Here is a 23,752-nt window from a genome sequence, read left to right on the forward strand (position 1 = left end):
ATGTTAATATGTGCTAAGGTAGAAATTAGATGGTTTAGTGTGAGCTGGTTTACCAGGATTTAGAGATAGTAATCTGTTTATACTAGTAATAAATATAGCCTAATAACTATAACGGGTTTAAGTGGAAATACACGAAATAACAGCAACAACGTGTGTAGGTTTTTATCAATCAAGTTCATTACGTGTCTTTAATCATGTAGTGAATATACCCCAATATTGGAGCACAAGGATGATAAAGCATAATAACTAACAGAGGATGACATGGCAAAAAGACAAACTGCATTAGAAATGTGAATATGAATTAGAGTTGAAATGCCAATCGCCACGGCTACGTACAGCAAAGTGTGAGCTAAGCAGCTAAATATTCTGCAATAGCAGAGATTAAGTATTGCAGTCGAAATGAGATCGGAAGCGTTAGTTGCAGTAGCTCCAAAATGACTGAGAAATCATTTCATTACTCTAAATGTAAAAGTTATCCCGGTAGCACTGAGTGGACTGATATTAGAGTGCTAGTACTAGTACAAAATCAGTTTCCTATAGCAGAGAGATACCAGCTAAATGTGAGACGAGCAATTAAACTGTTCACGGTAGCATTGCATTACTCTTAATATGTGCAGCGTGTAAAGAAGCAATAAGATGGTTTTGTATTATCCTAAAATTAGCAGTATACGTAATAAAGGTGAGTAGGTAACCTGGATTTGGACATAGCAAACTCTATAATCTAATTTAGCAAAATTAGAAAAGATAATATTGAGACAGTATATACAGGTCGAGTTTAAGTGGAAATACACAAAATATCTAGCTTACCTTTACATTGTTCAATAGAGCGTTGCAAAGAAATACCAAGGCAGAATGTCGGAATAGCAATTAGATGAGATGATTGCTGTAATCATGAAATATCAGCAACGCCTAGGTTTCTATCGGATGAGAAAGTATAATAACTGGCAAAGTATGACATGGCAAAGAGACAAATTGCATTAGAGATGTGAGATGGACATGAAATGTCAATCCCCATTGGTTACTTACATGTAAACGCGGCTACATACAGCAAAGTGTGAGCTAAGCAGCTAAAGGGTATTTAAGAGTAAATTGACGTAGCTTGAAAATTCCAACGTGTTTTCCGTTTCCACTGGTCATCGGTATAATGTATCAGTAACCATGAACATTAATAGTGATAGACAGCTTACATTAGGATGTATGCATGATGTGAATGTAAAATGAATGTAAAATAGTTGCATTATGTGTTATTAATGTAATCAAACTGTATTGCTATGCCTTGCTACTGATTTGCAATCAAGTAAACCGTCCCACTGCTTTTCTCACATTTTGCCGCTGTTAAAAAATGTGTTGCAAGTGTTATGTTATGCTTACACTGCTTTTCTGACATTTTGCTGCGGTAAAAAAAATGTTTTGTCACTGTGTTTTAACTGTGACAGATAAGGTGGAGAAAAAGAAGTAATACAGAAAATAGAGTCAAACAGTGGAAACGTTCATTTGTCATGACAGCTGATACTGGTTGAGCAATAAAACTGTTTTATTAAGATGTAAGACTAGTTTTATTCTCTACATATAGGCTTTTAACAGAGTTGTATAATATAGGCGACCAATAGGACATTTAAATGGCTTAATATTGTAGGGAGGAAGTATCGCTGTTCAAAAGTAAGAGATTGAAAGCTTAGCTTGAAAATGGCCGAGAAATAGTTGCGTTAGTCTAAATTTAAAGGATATGCCGGTACCAATGAGAAAGCTTATTGATTGACTAGTTGATCTTTGCATTACACAATCCTATTATTATTATTATTATTATTATTAAGATCATAGTGCAGAGAGATACTCAGTTAATGTCAGAGATACTCGGTCAATGTCAGAAAAGCAATAAAACTGTTTACATCGTTAGAGAGCGATGGTTACATTACTCTTAGTATGTGCCGCATGTCTGGTAGCAAATGGATGGTTTTGTGAACATTTTGCATTAAGGTACAATTAGCGGTAGAAGTGAATAGATTTAAGCGGATTTTGAGATAGTACTCTCCATTTCTAATAAGAAATAAAGAAAAATAAGTCAGGATGGTGTGTCAGGACTGTCACATACTCACAGTCCCGGTACAAATATGCAAAATAGAGCAAAACAATACATGGTTTATTTTGATGTATGATAGTTTTATTGCATGCTTGATGTGGATGATTAAAATCGTGTAGTGATCTATATTTAGCATAAGAATGAAAAGGCATAACATGGCAATGAGACAAACTCCATTAGAGATGTGAGCTAGATGAAATGATGAAATGTCTCTGTATAGCCCAGATTGTCTTCTGTTATCACTTAGCCTACCCTCTAAATTCACTAGCCTCTCTATATACACTGGCATGCAGAAGCTTCTGCATGCCAGCATGTTTACACTAGCCGGTCTTCTGCATACAATAGCCTGTCTTCGATATACACTAGCCTATGTTCTGAATACACTAGCCCGTCTTCTGTCTTCTGTATGCCCTAGCCTGTCTTCTGTATACATTAGTCTCTCTGTATAAACTAGCATCTCTGTATACCTCAAACTGTCTTTCTTTATAGCCTGTCTAGCCTTTCTTCTGTACACACTAGCTTCTCTGTATACACTAACCAGGCTTCTATATACAATAGCTTCACTCTATGCATTAGCCTCTCTGTATAATCTAGCCTCTCTATATACCCTCTCTCTATATATAGTGTTCTGCATCTCCGTAGTGGTAGCCTCTCCGTAGAAGCCAGCCTTTATTCTGTATTCACTAGCCTTTCTTCAGCATGTTTACACTAGCCGGTCTTCTGCATACAATAGCCTGTCTTCGATATACACTAGCCTATGTTCTGAATACACTAGCCCGTCTTCTGTCTTCTGTATGCCCTAGCCTGTCTTCTGTATACATTAGTCTCTCTGTATAACCTAGCATCTCTGTATACCTCAAACTGTCTTTCTTTATAGCCTGTCTAGCCTTTCTTCTGTACACACTAGCTTCTCTGTATACACTAACCAGGCTTCTATATACAATAGCTTCACTCTATGCATTAGCCTCTCTGTATAATCTAGCCTCTCTATATACCCTCTCTCTATATATAGTGTTCTGCATCTCCGTAGTGGTAGCCTCTCCGTAGAAGCCAGCCTTTATTCTGTATTCACTAGCCTTTCTTCAGCATGTTTACACTAGCCGGTCTTCTGCATACAATAGCCTGTCTTCGATATACACTAGCCTATGTTTTGAATACACTAGCCCGTCTTCTGTCTTCTGTATGCCCTAGCCTGTCTTCTGTATACATTAGTCTCTCTGTATAAACTAGCATCTCTGTATACCCCAAACTGTCTTTCTTTATAGCCTGTCTAGCCTTTCTTCTGTACACACTAGCTTCTCTGTATACACTAACCAGGCTTCTATATACAATAGCTTCACTCTATCCACTAGCCTCTCTGTATAATCTAGCCTCTCTATATACCCTCTCTCTATATATAGTGTTCTGCATCTCCGTAGTGGTAGCCTCTCCGTAGAAGCCAGCCTTTATTCTGTATTCACTAGCCTTTCTTCTGTATGCTGTAGTCTTTTATATATACTAGCTTCTCTGTACACCCTTGCATCTCTGTAATACACTAAACCCTCTGTATACCACAGCCTGTCTTCTGTATACACTAGACTGTAAACACTAGCTAGAATACACCAGCCTGTCCCACTAGAATCTCTGTATACACTACCCAGTCTTCTGTATACACTGTCAGCTTGGATGTATACCCAAGCCTGTCTTCTGTATACACTAGTCTCTCTATATCCACTGTCCTATCTGTATTCACTCGACTCTCTCTCTACACTAACCTCTCTATATACACTAACATCTTTGTATATACGAGCCTCTCTTTAAATTAGCCTCTCTGTGTACCCCAGCCTCATTGTTTACTCTAGCATCTCTGTATACTCAAGCCTATCTGCATTCACTAGCCTGTATTCACTAGCCTTATATATACTAGCTTCCTGCTTCTCTGTACACCCTTGCATCTCTGTACACTAGACTCTCTGAATACACTAAACCCTCAGTATACCACAGCCTGTCTTCTGTATACATTAGACTGTAAAAACTAGCTAGAATACACCAGCCTGTCTTCTTTACCCAATAGACTCTCTGTATGCACTACCCAGTCTTCTGTATACACTGTCAGCTTTGATGTATACCCAAGCCTGTCTTCTGTATACACTAGTTTCTCTATATGCACTGTCCTTTCTGTATACTCTCGACCCTCTATATACATTAACCTCTCTATATACACTAACATCTTTGTATATACTAGCCTCTCTTTAAATTAGCCTCTCTGTGTACCCCAGCCTCACTGTTTACTCTAGCATCTCTGTATACTCAAGCCTATCTACATACACGAGTCTTCTGTATTGTGTATTAACTAGCCTTTCTTCTGTATGCTGTATATATACCAGCTTCTCTGTACACCCTTGCATCTCTGTAAACACTGTGTAAACTAGCCAGTCTTATGTATACACTCGCCGACTGTATACACTAGACTCTCTGAATACACTAAACTCTCTGTATACCACAGCCTGTCTTCTGTATACACTAGACTGTAAAAACTAGTTAGAATACACCAGCCTGTCTTCTGTACCCACTAGACTCTCTGTATACACTACCCAGTCTTCTGTATAGAATGTCAGCTTTCATGTATACCCTTTCTGTATACACTAGCTTCTCTATATGCACTGTCCTTTCTGTATACACTCGACTCTCTCTATACACTAACCTCTCTATATACACTAACATCTTTGTATTTGTCTTTAAACTAGCCTCTCTGTGTACCCCAGCCTCACTGTTTACTCTAGCATCTCTGTATACTCAAGCCTATCTACATACACGAAACCTGTATTCTGTATTCACTAGCCTTTCTTCTGTATGCTGTAGTCTTCTACCAGCTTCTCTGTACACCCTAGCACTGTAACAGTACTAGGTTCCTGTATTACAGAAACAGAACACCAGCAATAAGGTGTATACTGTGCAGGAGGCACACAACACCGACTCTAACTTCTGCACTGCAGATGCATGTATTGCAGAAATTGAACACCAGTAATAAAGGGTAGCTTCAGGTGTGTACTGTGCAGGAGGCACATAACACCCACTGTAACAGTGCTAGGTTCCCAAGCAGTAAAGACACTGTCCCTGCCTATCGTCCTCTTTCCCTGACCACCGCAACACACTATACAAGGCCGCCATGCTGGCGGCCTTATATAGTGTGGGGTGTGTACTAAACCCCCCTGAGCTATAATTGGCCACATGAATCCTGCCTGTGGTGAATTGTGGCTCTCCTCACACAGGATGTCACATCTGTTCTTATTATATAGAACCTATTATGCTCCTCGTAAACTTTTTCAGTTTGGCCGAACGGCCGGACGCAAGTTGCCCCCGTGCGGGAACATGGGGGGAGACATGATGCACATGTTTTGGAGATGCCCGAAGTTGATCCGCTACTGGACAGAGGTGACAGGAACCATTGATCGGGTGGTTGGAACCTCCACCAGGATGGAGGCGAAGTATTGTCTCCTGGGATTAGTTGAAGGAGTTGGAAACCCGGGAAGTAGCCAGATGGCAGTTCTGAGATGCCTATTTCAGGCAAGGAAACTGATTGCCCAACCCTGCTTAGCCTCCAATGTTGGCAATGACTTGGTTTTTTTCGCTTGTTTCCCAAGATGACCATGTTGGCGTTTGTCAAGATGGTTGAGAGTGCCCGAAGAGATCGCCTATGGCCCCATCACCTTGAAAGTGCCTGATCTTGTCTGATCTCGGAGGCTAAGCATTGACGTGCCTGATTAGTAACTGGATGGGAGACCAACTGGGAATACCAGGTGCCGTAGCATTCTTTTTATATTGTTGGCGTTGACATGTTTTTTTTTTCCGCTTGTTTCCCAAGGTGATCATCTTGGCATTTGTCAAGAGGGCTGAGAGAGCCCAAAGAAATCTCCTACGGCCACATCCCCCTGAAAGCGCCTGATCTCATCTGATCTGAGAGGCTAAGCAGGGTCCAGCCTGGATAGTACCTAATTAAAGGTGCCGTAGGAATCTTTTTATATTGTTGGCTTTGACCTGTTTTTCTTTCGCTTGTTTCCCAAGTTGACCATTTTAGCATCAGTCAAGAGTTTTGAGTATGTCCCAAAGCGTTCGCCTGAGGTCACATCACCCTGAAAGCACCCGATCTCAGAGGCTAAGCAGGGTCTGGGTCAGATGGGAGACCGCCAGGGTCTATGTTGTTGGCGTTGACCTTTTTTTTTTCACTTGTTTCCCAAGATAACCATCTTGGTATTTGTCAAGAGGGTTGAGAGTGTCTAAATAGAACACCTATGGCCACATCACCCTGAAAGTGCACAATCTCATCTGATCTCGGAGGCCTAGCAGTGTACGGCCTGGTTAATACCTGTATGGGAGACCATCTGTGAATACCAGGTGCCGTAGGCTTCTTTTTATGTTGTTGGCGTTTACCTGTTTATTTTCGCTTGTTTCCCAAGGTGACCATCTTGGTGTTTAACAAGAGGGTTGAGAGTGCCCAAAGAGATCACCTACGGCCCCATCACCCTGAAAGCGCCCAATCTCATCTGATCTCAGAGGCTAAACAGTGTCGGGCCTGGTTAGTACCTGGATGGGAGACCGCCTGGAAATACCAGGTGCCATAGACTTCTTTTTTTGTTGTTGGCTTTGAACTGTTTTTTTCGCTTGTTTCTCAAGGCGACCATCTTGGCGTTTGTCAAGAGGGTTGGCCGTGTCTTGAAGAGAACGCTTACGGCCACATCACACTGAAAGCACCCGATCTCGTCTGATTTCAGAGGCTTAGCAGCATCAGGCCTGGTTAGTACCTGGATGGGAGACTGCCTGGGAAGACCAGGTGACATAGAAGGATCTGGTCTGGTTAGTGTCTTGATTGGGAGATCGCCTGGGAATATCGGATGCCGTAGGATTCTTTTTATGTTGTTGGCTTTGACCTGTTTTTTTCCCCTTGTTTCCCAAGGTGACCATCTTGGCATTTGTCAAGAGGGTTGAGAGTGCACAAAGAAATTGCCTACGGGCACAACACCCTGAAAGCGCCCAATCTCGTTTGGTCTCAGAGGCTAAGCAGGGTTGGGCCTGGTTTGTACCTGGATGGGAGACCGCCTGGGTTTTCTAAATGCTGCAGGCTTCTTTTTATGTTGTTGGCGTTGACTTGTTTTTTTGTTTGTTTCCCAAGGTGACCATCTTGGCGTTTGTCAAGAGGGTTGAGCGTGCATTTGATCTCAGAGGCTAAGCAGGGTTGGGACCTGGTTAGTACCGGGATGGGAGACCGCCTGGGATTTCTCAATGCCATAGGCTTTTTTTTAAGTTGTTGGCATTGACTTATTTTTTTTTTTGTTTTATTCTTTTATTAAGTATAAGTAGAACAATATAAATATAACAGTCAACCATACAGCATGACCCAGGGTCACAATTACATGCTAACAAAAAATAGGCAGCCAAATAACTCTTTGTTCTCAGAGGGGAGTCCTACAGTTTCATGCAGAAAATAGAGAAACCCCACCTCCGACATGTAGTACAGTATAACTAGTGCAGCTCCGTTCGGACAAATGTAATCATGGAGAACAACTGGGACCACAGTGAGCCAGCTTATCATGACCTACGTGAACCAGAGCAAAATATGAGCCGGTCATGTCCAGAACCCTGGGGTTCTTCTGGGTCCCGAAGGCTAGTAAGGAGACAAGGCATAGTCAAAAGGGAGGACGGGGGAAGAAGAGAGTGCAAAGACGGAGAGAGAGGAGGTGGGGGGATGGCGACGGGGAAAAAAAGAAAAATAAAGACAAAAAGGAGGGGGGGGAATGCCACCCAGGGCAGACATGGCCTACGTAGGTAAACGTTAGATGTTCAGTCGTTTTCTGGGACGGAGGCACTGCTCACCTCCCGAATGTAGTCTCGAGTACCAGTAAAATACGTCCAGGGCCTCCATGTAACACTAAATGCCTCTTCAGTGTTGTGAAGGGTGGCGGTCAATTCTTCCATCCGGAGAATATGATTGACTTTGGAATACCACAGCACCTTGGATGGGGGCTGAGGCTGCCTCCACAGTGCGGGAATGCAGGCCCGGGCGGCATTCAGGAGTTGCATCGTGAGGGTTTTTTTGTATTTTCGAACAGGCTGTTCGGTCAAGTGTAGAAGGCACGCTACTGGGAAGCCAAAAGTTCCTCAAGGTCGGGCATGCCCAGAAAAGGTGTCCCATGGTCCCCATATCTGAATTTCACCTCCAACAAACATCCGGGATCGATCTATCCATTTTATTCAGAAGGTACGGGACTCTATACCAGCGTGAGACTATCTTGTATCTTGATTTTGGTTTGCGATGGAAGCTTTATGTACTAAGGTCAGGATCTTCCCTATCTGTTGTGGGGTAAATGTGATGCCTAAGTCCCTCTCCCATTTGTGGATAAATGGTGGGGGTCGACTCCTCCTCCTGACTACTCAATAGGTTGTACATTAGGGAGAGGGTGTGTCGCACAGGTTCCCTTTTGTGACAGATGGATTTATAGGGTGCCAGGTCTCTAGGAGTGTAGGGGGCCCTTTGTATGGCCAGAAGAAAGTGACGAAGTTGATAAGCACTAAACAAGTCAAGCGGAGGGTCAGAAAGCTCGGCGACAGTTTACGTGGTCGGGAGCCCTCCCGTGGGCCACACCTCTCCCAGACGCTGTTTCCCCACCACTGTCAACTGTCGCAGTTTCTTGTTGGTAAATCCCGATGGGAAGTCTGGATTACCTATAACCGGAGTCATTGGTGATGGCAGGGGAGCAATGTGTGTGCAGCGGAACAACCTCCGCACAACAGCCAACGTAGCTCCCACTACGGGGTGACCTCTGAGGTCTTTTGGTAGGGAGGACAGGAGCCACGGGGAAGTCAATAGGGGAATGGATCCATCCTCAATCTCCATCTCCACCCACTGCTTGTGTGGGCCATTACAATGCCAATCAACGACTCTCGCTAGCAGAGTCACTCTGTAGTATTGTCTGAGATCTGGGAGACCCAGACCCCCCTTGTCCTTTGGTCTGGCAAACAATTGCAAACGGGCTCTGGGTGGTTTGCGCGCCCAAATAAAGTCCCGGAGCAGCACCTGCAGTTGTCTGAAAAAAATTGGGGGTAACCGGATCGGTAATGTCTGGAACATGTATAAGATCCGAGGGAGGGCCATCATTTTGAATGCATTACAGCGCCCGAACCAGGTCAGTGTTAAAGCATGCCAGTTTCCCAAATCAGATTTCAGTCTATCCAGGAGAGGGACAAAATCAAGCAGGTACAATTGCGCTAAATCCGCTGCGATGTCAACGCCCAGTTAACGTATAGATTTTTCAGCCCAGTAGAATGGAAAAGAGGAGCGGAGCCTCTTGGCCTCACCATCCGGGACCGATATATTCAATACAGCCGACTTGGCGCATTTGTTTTTATAGTTTGATAGGCTGCCGTGTCGCTGTAGAGACGCAAGTATTTTGGGAAGCAAAATGTGTGGATTGGAGACGGAAAAAATTAGATCGTCAGCGTACGCCGCAATTTTGTGGTGTGCCGAGGGTTTGGATATGCCAGTAATATTCGGGTCATTCCGAACGTGACACATAAGTGGTTCCAGTGTCAGAATTAAAATTAGGGGAGACAGAGGGCACCCCTGCCTCGTCCCATTAGTGATGGGGAAAGAGTCCGAGCACCCCTCGGTCACCCGTACCGCTGCCGACGGCGTGGAGTAAAGCGACATTACCCAGCTCATCATGTTGGGGCCAAGGCCTATATGTTCCAGGGTGGCCTGCATAAAGTGCCAGGCCACCCTGTCAAAGGCCTTCTCCGCGTCCGTTGACAACATTAGCAAGGGCCTTCCCTGTACATGCGCCGCATGGATTAAATTGAGGACTCGGGCCGTATTGTCTCTAGCTTCCGACTTATTTTTATTTTTTTGCTTGTTTCCCAAGGTGACCATCTTGGCGTTTGTCAAGAGGGTTGAAAGTGCCTGAAGAGATTGCCTACGGGCACATCACCCTGAAAGCACCCGATCTCATTTGATGTTGGAGGCTAATAGAGTCGGGCCTTGTTAGTACCTGGATGGGAGACCGCCTGGGAATACCAGGTGTCGTAGACTTCTTTTTATGTTGTTGGCGTTGACCTGTTTTTTTTTCGCTTATTTCCCAAAGTGACCATCTTGGTGTTTGTCAAGAGGGTTGAGAGTGCCTGAAGAGATTGCCTATGGCCACATCACTCTGAAAGCACCCAATCTCGTCTGATCTTGGAGGCTAAGAAGAGTCGGGCCTGGTTAGTACCTGGATGGGAGACCACCTGGGATTACCAGTTATTGTAGGCTTCTTTTTATGTTGTTGGCGTTGATTCGTTTTTTTTTTTTTTGCTTGTTTCCCAAGGTGACCATCTTGGCATTTGTCAAGAGGGTTGAGAGTGCCTGAAGAGATTGCCTATGGCCACATCACTCTGAAAGCACCCAATCTCGTCTGATCTTGGAGGCTAAGAAGAGTCGGGCCTGGTTAGTACCTGGATGGGAGACCACCTGGGATTACCAGTTATTGTAGGCTTCTTTTTATGTTGTTGGCGTTGATTCGTTTTTTTTTTTTTGCTTGTTTCCCAAGGTGACCATCTTGGCATTTGTCAAGAGGGTTGAGAGTGCCCAAAGAGATCGCTTACAGCAGCATCACCCTGAAAGAGCCCTATCTCTTCTCTTTTCTGAGGCTAAGAAGGGTTGGGCCTAGTTAGTACCTGGATGGGAGATGGCGTTGGAATACCAGGTGCCGTATTCTTCTTTTTATGTTGTTGACATTGACCTGTTTTTTTCTCACTTGTTTCCCAAGGTGACCATCTTGGCATTTGTCAAGAGGGTTGAGAGTGCCCGAAGAGATCACCTACGGCCCCATCACCCTGAAAGCGCCCAATCTTGTCTGATCTCGGATGCTAAACAGTGTCGGGCCTGGTTAGTACCTGCATGGGAGACCGCCTGGGAATACCTGCCATAGGCTTCTGTTTTTTTTGTTTTTTTATTTAGTAGTATGCGACATACAATGCAAAGGCAACTTCACAGAATGTGTGATACAAATAGTTACAAACAAACGATCATATTGCATGGATATCAGAGCCAATGGTAAGAAGTCTGAGGAGAATAGCACGTGTACAGCTTTGCGGTCATATCAAGATGAGATTAAAGCTCCATCTCGTTGGGATCCTCTACCACTTAAAATATTATTGATACTAGCCCTGCTACCTTCGAAGAGTTTAGATATCCATAGATAGAGGAAGAGTATTGTGTAGTAGTCAAATGGGGTCGGAACATACCATTTTCTTTTCCCTTTTTTGAGTTAAGAAGGGAAATAGTAGAACTGAAAGGAGGGAGAAGGGGAAAGAGAAGATTGGGGAAGGAAATGGCAGAAAAGGAAAAGAAGGGGTAAGGGGGTGTCGTGGGTAGAGTGGATAGGGTGGGGTCCCCTCCCAGGGAGCAAGAGACGCCCTCGGCTCACCAGCTCATCAGCTGTCCAACGTTTGGAACAGCGATCTCCAACGATCACCATGAGCTTACTATGTCTCGCGGAGGTATTCTTCCGAAAAGCGAAACTGGGTCCAGTAGAACCATCTGTTCCCATGCTCCTCCGTTTTATCCCTCATTGTGGCAGTCAGGTCTTCCATTCGTTCAATATCATTTACCCTTGCGAACCACTGGGTCACCATTGGAGCAGATTGCTCTTTCCACTGACTTGGGATGCAGGCCCTAGCTGCATTGAGGAGATGTTTAAGTAAGGACTTATGATAACGCTTTCTCGACATAGGAGTTAGATTGAGAAGAACTGCTGCGGGATCATTGGCTAAGGAAATCTCTGTGAACTTGTGGATGAGTCTCAGGACAGGCTGCCAGAATGTTTGTAATTTAGGGCATTCCCAGAAAATGTGGAGAATGGTGCCAGTCTGTTGCCCACAGCGACAGCAGCGGTCAGATTGACCGGGGAATATTTTGGCCAACACCACCGGTGTACGATACCAGCGTGTGATCAGCTTATATGAGATCTCCTGATATTTACTGCAGAGTGACGACTTATGGGCGAAAAAGAGTATTCTGTCCTTCTGTGGTTTTGGAGAATGTAGTTTGTAAGTCCCTTTTCCATTTAGCTAGGAAGGGTGGATCCGTGGAGGATTGTGCGTCTGTCAGGATTTGGTAGGACCTAGAGAGGGAACCACGAATTGGGCCATCATCCAGGCAAAGTTCCTCGAAGGGGTGGAATTGTCTAGAGAAGAACGAATGGTTAGGTAGTGATCCGAGGAAATGGATTAGCTGTCTAGCTCTCCAGCTATCCAATGCAACAGGTACTTGCTCTAGCAGTATGGTCCCCATGGGAATCAAGCCCGTGGGTCCAAGAAATAGGGCTGCTCTCAGAAGCCCTTTCGGGGCTTGCCTGGTAAAGGCCTGGTCAGACAGGCCCGGAGGGAATCTAGGATGTGCAATAATTGGGGTCATAGGAGAAGGGAAGTTAGTCAGGTGGGAAAGGTGAAAAAAACTATCCATCTCGGCGAGCGAGGGGCCAATTAACGGGTGAGTAGTCACACAGGGCTCCAATGGCCTCCCCGCCCAAGGCAGACCAGCCAGTGGAACCCGCGCCATCTCCTGCTCTAGCTTGACCCATAGCTTCAGTTCCCCATGCCGGTGTCTTATCACATATGGTCCCCCATCGGATAGTGTCCGCTGTGTACTGCGCATGCGCAGTACACAGCAACGCAGATTCCGAAAATTGCCAAGCATGAACGGCGCCTGCGCACTGAGTCCAGGTTCTATCCCCACTATCCAAGTGGACATAGAGTAAGAATATAAAAGAGCCGAGCGCAGCGAGGCCGAGCCCGAAGCGTGGCGAGCAAAGCTCACCTGCGAGGGACCCTCTAATATTCACAACCCTATGTCCACTTGGATGGTGGGGCTACCACCTCCACTCACCGCGCAGGCGCCGTTCAGCTTCGGAGATTTTCCGAAGCTTCGTCTGCTCCGTACTGCGTATGCGCAGTACGGCGCGGACACTATATCATGGCCGGACAGTATATGGCAGAACACCGGCACCAGTCAACCACCGGTGTCATGTGCGTCGCTGTGTAATATAGAGCAGGGTCCGGGAAGCCAATACCTCCCCGCAATTTCGGTCGCAATAGCATTGCCCTACCAATACGCATATGTTTTCCGCGCCAGAGGAACTTGATAAAGATTGAGCGAACCGCATGAAAGAAAGTCTGGGGTATTTTGATAGGTAAGGCTTGTAGTAGATACAGAAGTCGTGGCATCGCGTTCATCTTCAACACATTACAGCGTCCGAACCATGACAGAGCTAGTGGGTCCCATCTTTTAAGGTCCGCTGTAAGCCCATAGGCTTCTTTTTATGTTGTTGGCTTTGACCTATTTTTTTTGCTTGTTTCTCAAGGCGACCATCTTGGCGTTTGTCAAGAGGGTTGGGCGTGTCTTGAAGAGAACGCTTACGGCCACATCAACCTGAAAGCACCCGATGTCGTCTGATTTCAGAGGCTAAGCAGCATCAGGCCTGGTTAGTACCTGGATGGGAGACTCCCTGGGAAGACCAGGTGCCATAGAAGGATCTGGTCTGGTCTGGTTAGTCTCTTTTTTTTTTTTTATTCTTTATTTACGGATTGCAGGTAATACAGAGACAAACTGTAAAAGACATAGATCCCTCAGTTTTCCAGGTTAACAAAAATACATAGTTAATACTTCGTGGGGGACCGGGGGAAACCTAACAACTTATGTCAGCAGCAGCCCCAGCCGTGGCTAGGCCACCACATTATCCCACTCTAATGATCTGGCACCCCAGTGTCTACTTATAAACCAGGGCAGTCCGCTGGGCGATCCCCCTCAAGGCCCAGACTGAGGGGCTTCTAACATCGGTCACCTTCATTCTATTGGTCAAAGAGCTCAGCCGGGACCACCCCGAGGGCCGCCAAACCCCTGGCTGGGAAATCGAGGGAACAAGACGAAAAGATCCTTGCAATCACCATGTATTTTAATTATACTTGGGAGTTAGGGGGTAGGGAAAGAGGGGGGAGCAAATGGGCAGGAGAAGGGGATGGGGGTAGAAAGAATGAAAGTTATAGGGGGCTAACAGTGCTACGAGGCAGACGGGGGAGAGAGTGAACCAGGGTGGTATAGGAGAAGGGAGAGAAAGAAAGAGGACTCCGATGGGTTCCCACGGCCGGACCCTTCCCTCCAGTGGCGTAACTAGAACCTTCAGGGCCCCAATGCAAGAAACCATGAAGGGCCCCCCTGAACCCCAACCAGGGCCCTTCCCTTCGAGTCTGGCGGTGGAACTCCAGGGCGTGGTCACAGGTATGACCTTTGTGAGCCCTGTAGTTCCACCACTGGTATCATTAGTTTTTTTTTATAATTTTTTTTTAATTCTTAGGTGCCCCATTGGGGGACTGTCCCTAGGCAGGATGGGGTCCCTGTCCCCAGAAGAGATGAGGTCATTTTCTCCAGGGCAGATGAAGTTACTGCCCCCAGGGGAGGTGGGGGTCCCTGTCCCCACGTAAGAAGGGGTCCCTGTCCCCAGGGGGAGAGGGAGGGGGTATGTAATGGTGTGTGGGGGATGGGGTCCTCTCACTCACCATGACCAAGCTGTAGGCCGCGCACTCATCCATGTTGGCCTGGGCTCCATCCAGTGTGCTGGATGGGCGATCAGCATATCTCCCATAAAGACCTTTCATCAGCTGTGTCTGACGGGGGAGAAGGGGGGCTGGCAGACAAGCCTGCAGTGTCCTCCGGGGAGCCGGCTCTCATAGGGCTGCACTGCATCTGTGTGCTTAAAGTTTGTTTACCCGGGAGAAGTATGCAGTGCAGTGTGGATAGGGGTACTCTGAGGAGCTGGCTGAGGACACAGGTCATGCGGGGAATGCACAACTAAAGAGCAGCCAGTGCGATAGTCGAGCATGGAGCTCTGCTAGTCACTCTCCACCTCCATCCACCCATGTGCATGGTGCACTGGTACCCCTAGCTGCCTATGCTGCTGCTGGCCATATGTAGAGGGGGCTGCATGGGCCCCCTGCATCACAGGGCCCGGTTGCGGTCGCGACTGCTGCACCCCCTATAGTTACGCCCCTGCTTCCCTCTATACACGTGCCAGAGCCTACAGATAGGATCTGTATGCGTCGGAAAACCTGAACAGGCTCCAAGACAACCAACGAGCAGTGTGCTCTTCCTGCCTGTCGCCTAACGCTGATGTGAGCTGTTCCATACGGTAGATGTCGCAAACTCTTGCAAACCAGTGAGACACCAGTGGAGCGGCCTGCTGTTTCCACATGCTAGGTATACATGCCCTGGCCCCACTCAGAAGATGTTTTAAGAGAGATTTATGGTACTTCTTGCTCGAGAGTGGGGTCAGATTGAGGAAGATCGCAGCTGGGTTGTTCTGGAGATCAATAGCCGTGAGGTCATAAATGATATTGAGAACCTGTCTCCAGAAATGGGCCAGTTGAGGGCATTCCCAGAAGATATGTAGTAACGTGCCGGCTTGTTCACCGCATCTCCAGCACAAAGGGCTGTAACCGGGAAACATAGCCGCCAGGACAGTGGGGGTCCTGTACCATCGGGTCAAAATTTTATAAGCTATTTCCTGGTATTTACTACATAGGGATGACTTGTGCGCAAAAAGAAGCGCGCGGTTCTTCTGGTCTGGCGAGAGCCGGACATGCAGGTCTCGCTCCCATTTTTCCACGAACACCAGGTTACCCTGGGAGAGTTGGTCCAGTAGGATGCGATATGACAGGGAAAGAGACCCTCGGGTCGGTCCCTCTCCTGAGCATACCTCCTCAAACGATGTTAGGGGTCTGCGGAATTCGCCACTGTTTGGCAAAGATTTCAAGAAGTGGGAGAGTTGGGCAAGCTTCCACTGTCCCAGGGCCGTGGTTGCTAACGCCTCGTACATAGTGGAGACCGCTGTCCACGTCCTAGGGCCAAGAAAAGAAGAGGCCCGCACAAGGTCCCGGTCAGGGTCGAGGCGGAAAGACTTTTCCGTCATGCCTGGTTCAAAGCGTGGGTGTCCAATAATAGGAGTCATGGGCGAAGGGAAACTGGGCACGCCCGTCAGGGTAAAATATCTGTCTAGCTCTTGTAACGTTGGCTTAATGAGTGGGTGTGCCCACGTCGCTCCCGACCAGCCCGGTCCACTCCAGGGCAAACCCTCAAGTGGAAATGGTACGGATTCACGCTCCAGACGAACCCACAGCTTATCCTTCAGGTGTCTGCACCAGTCAACTACTCTGTTCATGTGCACCGCCGTATCTGGGAGGCCAATCCCTCCCTTGTCTTTTGGTCTGAGCAGTAATGTTCGGCTGAGTCTTGGAGGCCTGCCCTGCCATACGTATCGAATAAAGATGGAGCGCATGGCTTTAAAAAATGATTGGGGGATTTTTATCGGTAAGGCTTGTAATAGATACAAGAGTCTGGGCATTACATTCATTTTGAGCACATTGCATCTCCCAAACCAAGAGGTCGCCAACTTTGACCACCTCTCTAGATCTACGGCAAAATTTTTTAGAAGCGGCTGGAAATTCAATTGGAAAATCAGATGTGGGTCCGGGGGAACCTTGGTACCCAGATATTGTATAGCCCCATTTGCCCAACGAAAGGGAAAATTAGTGCTTAGACTCGTCTGGGCGTTGGTAGACAGGGAGATGTTGAGTGCTTCCGATTTCTGTAAGTTAATTTTAAAATTTGACAGGGTGCCATATCGTCTTATTTCCGCTAAGAGATTCGGCAATGTAATGTGAGGCTCCGAGACATAGAACAAGAGGTCATCTGCAAAGGCTGCGACCTTATGGTGGTGTGAGGGGGTGTCCAGTCCCTTGATGTCTATGTTCTGCCTGATGTGGTGCTGCAAGGGTTCAAGCGATAGGACAAACAAAAGGGGGGACAACGGGCATCCCTGCCTCGTTCCATTGCCAATAGTGAAAAGCGACGAGGCAAACCCATTGACCCTAACCATCGCCATCGGTGACGAGTAAAGAGCTGTAACCCATGAAAGCATGGGGGGGGTACACCCAAGCTTCGCAGGGTGGCTAGCAAAAAAGGCCAGCTCACCCTGTCAAACGATTTTTCTGTGTCCACAGAGAGCAACATAATCGGTAGTTTAAGGCGTCTGGCGCGTTCTATAACATTGATTGTCCTGGTAGTGTTGTCTCGGGCTTCCCTGTTACGAATAAACCCCACCTGATCCAGAGGTATCAGGCGTTGGAGAATGGGCGCCAACCGCTCCGCCAGTATCTCAGTGAAGAGCTTAAGGTCGCTGTTTAATAAGGAGATGGGCCTGTAGTTCGCACAGAGAAGCGGATCCTTCTCTGGCTTGGGTATGACCGAGATGCTTGCCTGCAACAGCTCCGGTGGAAAGGTCTGGCCCTCCAATAGGGCGTTAAAAGCTGACACAAACGGCGTGGACAACAGGGAGAGGAAGGCCTTATAATAAGGGACCGTAAACCCATCTGGGCCTGGTGCCTTGCCCTTGGGTGAGTCTCTTAACGCTGCCGACAATTCCTCCGGGGAGATAGGTTGCGAGAGAAGCTCTATCTCTTCCTGTGTCAGCGACGGGAGGTTTGCCGAAGCTAGGTACTCGTCAATGGCCGCTGTGCCGGCCTGGAGGGCGTCTCCTGAGTCCCGGGGGTGCAAGTTATAAAGGGCTTCATAGAAAGATCGGAAACACTCCGCTATCTCCCGTGAATCATGAAGCTTGGCACCCGAAGGGGAGGTTATGGTTGGAATGAAGGACGCGTTGCGTTGGGCACGCAGGGAGTTCGCTAGGGACCTACTACACTTGTCTCCATATTCATAATACGTCCTGCGGACCCACATGAGTCTGGTTCTAGCCTGAAAGAGAGAGAAATCTCTGATTTGTTCTCTAAGATCTCTCACCTCCACCTCCAGCGCAGCAGTCGGCTGGGATTTGTGTCGTTGTTCACACGCATGCAACTTGGCAATAAGTTTGGAGAGAGCCTCAGTTTTGGCCACTTTGAGTCTATGACCATGTTTAATAAGAATGCCCCTAATGTAGCATTTATGAGCCGCCCATAACATGAGGGGGTTGGAAACAGAATCACGGTTATGATCAAAGTAACTTTCTAATTCCCTAAGCAGGTCTGCGTGGGTCTCAGGGTCCTTCAGGAGAGACTCGTTCAGTCTCCACCAGGACTGACCACGCGACTCCTGTTGTAGCTTCAGCATCAAAGAAATCGGGGCATGGTCAGACAGGGCTATGTGGCCTATCTGAGCGTCTGTAAACCGCCGGGATAGCATTGTGGGTGACTAAAAACATATCTATACGTGAGTAAGAACCATGAGCGGTGAAAAAGAACGTATAGTCCCTATCCTGTGGGTGAAGCGTACACCACACATCGATCAGTCGGTGGGAGTGTAGCAGTTCTCTTATGTGTGAACGCGTTCTCGCAGAAATCGCAGAGGTGCCCAATGATGAGTCTCTGCGGGGGTCCAAGGTGAGGTTAAAATCCCCCCCAACGATCAAAGTACCCTCCGAGAATGCAGCCAGGGCATCCAAGCATGCTTCTAAGGCCGGCAGCTGGTCCACATTCGGCATGTATAGGTTGGCAAGAGTAAAAGTTTGCGAGAGGAGAGTTCCCTTAATGAAGAGATATCTCCCTTCACTATCGGCTTGGACAGCTAACAGGCGCCACGGCAAGTTTTTAGCAAGAACACACACTCCTCTCGATTTGGAAGTAGGGGACGTGCTGTGGTGGGCCAGGGGGAAGTGCTTACTATAAAGCCGTGGTATTTGGTCTGTCCTGAAATGGGTCTCCTGGAGGAAAACTATTTGGGGCTTCATCTGCCACAATTATGTCAGGCAGCTGGACCTTTTTTCAGGTACATTCAGCCCTTTCACATTCCAGGAAACCAGCTTCAGGGCCATGACGGCAGTGGTACCCGGCCGGCGGTCCCCACCAGAGTCAGTAGTAGAAATAGAGTTCAAGCACAGAGGAAGAGGAGGAGAAAAAGGAAAAGCAGTAACGAAGCGGAGAAGGTCCGGAGTTAGTAGGGAGGAGGAGGGTAGGAGGGGTGGGGATAGATCGGGGAATTGCTAAAGCTCCTATCGGAGAGAAAGAAAAAGAAGAGAACTGCGCAATCCCTAATACTTCTATTAGGATGTAAACCACTCTACCTTAAAGAAGTGTATCTTGTGATCTATTACTCTAACACACCAAACTTATGACTAAATAAACCATAAGACATTACTTATAGCTAAATACAGTAAACATATATATTGCCCCTCATAGGTTATGAACCAAAAGGAAAAAATGTACAATTCTAAGTCAACGATTCAAAGACAAGAAACATATAAAGTAGAATCAAACAGTACTGAAAATGTATGTGATAACATAAAGTCCATTAAAAGTCCAACTGGAGAAACACCCTGTGTAGAAGGGATCTATTCAATCGTAAAACTTTTCAATCAACGTGAAGTAAAACCAGGTGCACCTCCACCAGACAAGTAATAATAGCCCCTTACCAGACGTCCCGGTAGGGAGCGCTTAATCGCAAAATGGGTCTGAAGATGGATCAAACTTGAGCCCTCCAAATGGAACACTTTAACGTAAGACAGGTTAGGAGATACGCCATTCATAAACCATCCAGCAGGGGAAAACGCTGTTTGAAGCGGGACTCAGATGTGTAGCATTGTAGGATCAAGGAAGGTTCACCATAGGGAGGAAAAGATGCTCCAAATAGTGTAAAATCATTTATTAAAACAAAAATATAAAACAAGAGATGCACTTACAAACATGAAAGAACATCGGGCATATCATCAAACTGGGCAAGCGTCGGCCGATCGCGAACACCAATCGATATCCCTTCTGGTACCAGTTCACATGAGGCAAGTCAGCGTGTCACGCCACCCAACGCGTTTTGTGAAAAATTCACGTCGTCTGGGGTCTGGCAGTCGCAATCGGGCGTGCACGGAGCTTCTTTGGCATCTTAACTACGACATCAAACGCATTATAGAACATCACTGCAGCAGGTATCGGGCAGTTAACAACAGTAGAACAGTGCATAATTAGACCAACATATTAAACTTTTCAACACAGAGTATAGATAACTTTATACCACCCAGGCACCCACCCCTCCCCCCCCCCCCCCCCCAAAAAAAAGGAAAAAAAAAAAAAGGAAAAAAGGGGGGGGGGGAGAGGGGGAGGGAGCAGGAACGCCGCCCAGGGGCACCCGGGGGGCACCACCAGGCAGTCCAAAAACACAAAGAGCGCCGAGACTAGGGCACCTGTAGATAAACAGTAACGAGAATGGTGAACAGTACCGCCAATAACTCAGGGCTTCGTCCAGGAAGCGCAGTGTCCAACTGTGTTCTTCCAATGTCCTTCCTCTCCCCTAGCGGGGGCGCTGGGAACAATGGCCCGTGGAATGGTAAACAACACAAAGCTGGATACTCCAGCCATCCATGTTGGTAGAGAAAAAGAAAACAAAACAAAAAAAGGGTATAACACAGGAATAACGGAAAATTACTGTACTCTCTCAGGGTTCACGATCTTGAGGGGCCTGCGATCTCTGAAGTTGGGATCGACGGTGGCGTCTCACTCTCTGTGGCCTGGTTGAGGGGTTGTTCGTCGGGGCCACTGCTCCCTGGGGGACAACAGGAGCCAACCAGTCGGTGACCTGAACCGAGGGCAGGCCCAAAGCCTCCAGAAAGGACGGGACCTCCGAAGGGTGTCGTAGCGCAAGGGGCCTCCCATTTTTGCGCACTATAAGGTGAAACGGATGGCCCCACTTGTATGGAATCCTCCGTTCAGTTAGGTGTTCCAGAAGGGGTCGCAGACAGCGTCTCATCTGGAGGGTCTTGCGGGATACATCTGGCAGAAGGGTGACTTGGGCCCCGTCAAAATCAATGCTGCCTTTGCGCCACGCCGCTTGCAGGACATCCTCCCTAACTGAGTAATTGTGGAGACAGCATAAAACGTCACGTGGCCGGTTCTCTGTGGGGCTCCTGGGGCCCAGGGTCCTGTGGACTCTATCAATGGCTATTACTGTGTCAACAGCGCGGTCCAGACAGGCGTTAAATATAGCTGTAACTGTGGCTTTGAGGTCTGCCTGGCCAGTGGCTTCGGGCAAGTCTCTGATCCTGATGTTGCGTCTGCGGTTGCGATTCTCAAGGTCATCCACTAGGAGTTGCAACTGTGCGACTCTGTCAGCAAAGGTATCATGTGCGGCTTGCAGGCCAGAAACATCAGTGGTCAGGGAGGTCACATCCGATGCCAGGGTGGTCACCCGCTCGTTCGTAGCCGACACGTCACGTTTGACCCCTGCGATTTCATGTCGCAAGGTCGTTTCTACCCTGGCTGCCATACAGCTAAAGTCTGCTTTAGTGGGAAGGTTTTGGAGTAAAGCTAGGATGGCCTTGTCCCCCAATAATGCCGGTGTTGGTGGCAGCAGTGGGTCCCCCTGTGTGTCTGAGGCGAGAGCAGCCTGGCCATTCGGTCCTGGGATGAGGCTTCCACTGCAGGAGGGTCTCTGGGACAGTTGGGAGTTGTGAGGGAACCAGGGTGGCAGGCCGCTATGGTCCGGGCTGTCAAGCGAGGCCATGGACAGTGAGCGGGGGAGACACGGGGACAAGTCACTAGGCGGGGAGAACGGGGGCATGTCGTGTCCCTGCATAGCAGTCTGCTCACCTTCCCTCTGTGCCGCGGGTCCTGGCGCTCTCTTTGGGCACTCTGAAGCCTCTTGACAAACGCCAAGATGGTCACCTTGGGAAACAAGTTAAAAAAAACAGGTCAAAGCCAACAACATAAAAAGAAGCCTACGGCATCCAGTATTCCCAGGCGATCTCCCAATCAAGACACTAACCAGACCAGATCCTTCTATGGCACCTGGTCTTCCCAGGGAGTCTCCCATCCAGGTACTAACCAGGCCTGACGCTGCTTAGCCTCTGAAATCAGACGAGATCAGGTGCTTTCAGGTTGATGTGGCCGTAAGCGTTCTCTTCAAGACACGCCCAACCCTCTTGACAAACGCCAAGATGGTCGCCTTGAGAAACAAGCAAAAAAAACAGGTCAAAGCCAACAACATAAAAAGAAGCCTATGGGCTTACAGCGGACCTTAAAAGATGGGACCCACTAGCTCTGTCATGGTTCGGACGCTGTAATGTGTTGAAGATGAACGCGATGCCACGACTTCTGTATCTACTACAAGCCTTACCTATCAAAATACCCCAGACTTTCTTTCATGCGGTTCGCTCAATCTTTATCAAGTTCCTCTGGCGCGGAAAACATATGCGTATTGGTAGGGCAATGCTATTGCGACCAAAATTGTGGGGAGGTATTGGCTTCCCGGACCCTGCTCTATATTACACAGCGACGCACATGACACCGGTGGTTGACTGGTGCCGGTGTTCTGCCATATACTGTCCGGCCATTATATAGTGTCCGCGCCGTACTGCGCATGCGCAGTACGGAGCAGACGAAGCTTCGGAAAATCTCCGAAGCTGAACGGCGCCTGCGCGGTGAGTGGAGGTGGTAGCCCCACCATCCAAGCGGACATAGGGTTGTGAATATTAGAGGGCCCCTCGCAGGCGAGCTTTGCTCGCCACGCTTCGGGCTCGGCCTCGCTGCGCTCGGCTCTTTTATATTCTTACTCTATGTCCACTTGGATAGTGGGGATAGAACCTGGACTCAGTGCGCAGGCGCCGTTCATGCTCGGCAATTTTCGGAATCTGTGTTGCTGTGTACTGCGCATGCGCAGTACACAGCGGACACTATCCGATGGGGGACCATATGTGATAAGACACCGGCATGGGGAACTGAAGCTATGGGTCAAGCTAGAGCAGGAGATGGCGCGGGTTCCACTGGCTGGTCTGCCTTGGGCGGGGAGGTCATTGGAGCCCTGTGTGACTACTCACCCGTTAATTGGCCCCTCGCTCGCCGAGATGGATAGTTTTTTTCACCTTTCCCACCTGACTAACTTCCCTTCTCCTATGACCCCAATTATTGGACATCCTAGATTCCCTCCGGGCCTGTCTGACCAGGCCTTTACCAGGCAAGCCCTGAAAGGGCTTCTGAGAGCAGCCCTATTTCTTGGACCCACGGGCTTGATTCCCACGGGGACCATACTGCTAGAGCAAGTACCTGTTGCATTGGATAGCTGGAGAGCTAGACAGCTAATCCATTTCCTCGGATCACTACCTAACCATTCGTTCTTCTCTAGACAATTCCACCCCTTCGAGGAACTTTGCCTGGATGATGGCCCAATTCGTGGTTCCCTCCAAATCCTGACAGACGCACAATCCTCCACGGATCCACCCTTCCTAGCTAAATGGAAAAGGGACTTACAAACTACATTCTCCAAACCACAGAAGGACAGAATACTCTTTTTCGCCCATAAGTCGTCACTCTGCAGTAAATATCAGGAGATCTCATATAAGCTGATCACACGCTGGTATCGTACACCGGTGGTGTTGGCCAAAATATTCCCCGGTCAATCTGACCGCTGCTGTCGCTGTGGGCAACAGGCTGGCACCATTCTCCACATTTTCTGGGAATGCCCTAAATTACAAACATTCGGGCAGCCTGTCCTGAGACTCATCCACAAGTTCACAGACATTTCCTTAGCCAATGATCCCGCAGCAGTTCTTCTCAATCTAACTCCTATGTCGAGAAAGCGTTATCATAAGTCCTTACTTAAACATCTCCTCAAGGCAGCTAGGGCCTGCATCCCAA

General features: G+C 47.8%; 4 pseudogenes; 3 read left to right on the plus strand and 1 right to left on the minus strand.

The window, feature by feature from the left end:
• Nucleotides 1–6,565: 6,565 nt before the first annotated feature.
• LOC143947691 (5S ribosomal RNA) lies at nucleotides 6,566–6,684 on the plus strand (annotated as a pseudogene).
• A 3,558-nt stretch (nucleotides 6,685–10,242) lies between these two features.
• On the plus strand, nucleotides 10,243–10,361 carry LOC143955901 (5S ribosomal RNA; annotated as a pseudogene).
• A 104-nt stretch (nucleotides 10,362–10,465) lies between these two features.
• On the plus strand, nucleotides 10,466–10,584 carry LOC143955907 (5S ribosomal RNA; annotated as a pseudogene).
• Nucleotides 10,585–21,895: 11,311 nt separating this feature from the next.
• Nucleotides 21,896–22,014, minus strand: LOC143948995 (5S ribosomal RNA; annotated as a pseudogene).
• Between the last annotated feature and the right edge of the window lie 1,738 nt (nucleotides 22,015–23,752).

The sequence above is a fragment of the Lithobates pipiens genome, unplaced genomic scaffold (assembly GCF_037356315.1).
Source record: "Lithobates pipiens isolate NorthernLeopardFrog02 unplaced genomic scaffold, aLitPip1_a1.2 Scaffold_10, whole genome shotgun sequence".
NCBI classification, from domain to species: Eukaryota; Metazoa; Chordata; class Amphibia; order Anura; family Ranidae; genus Lithobates; species Lithobates pipiens.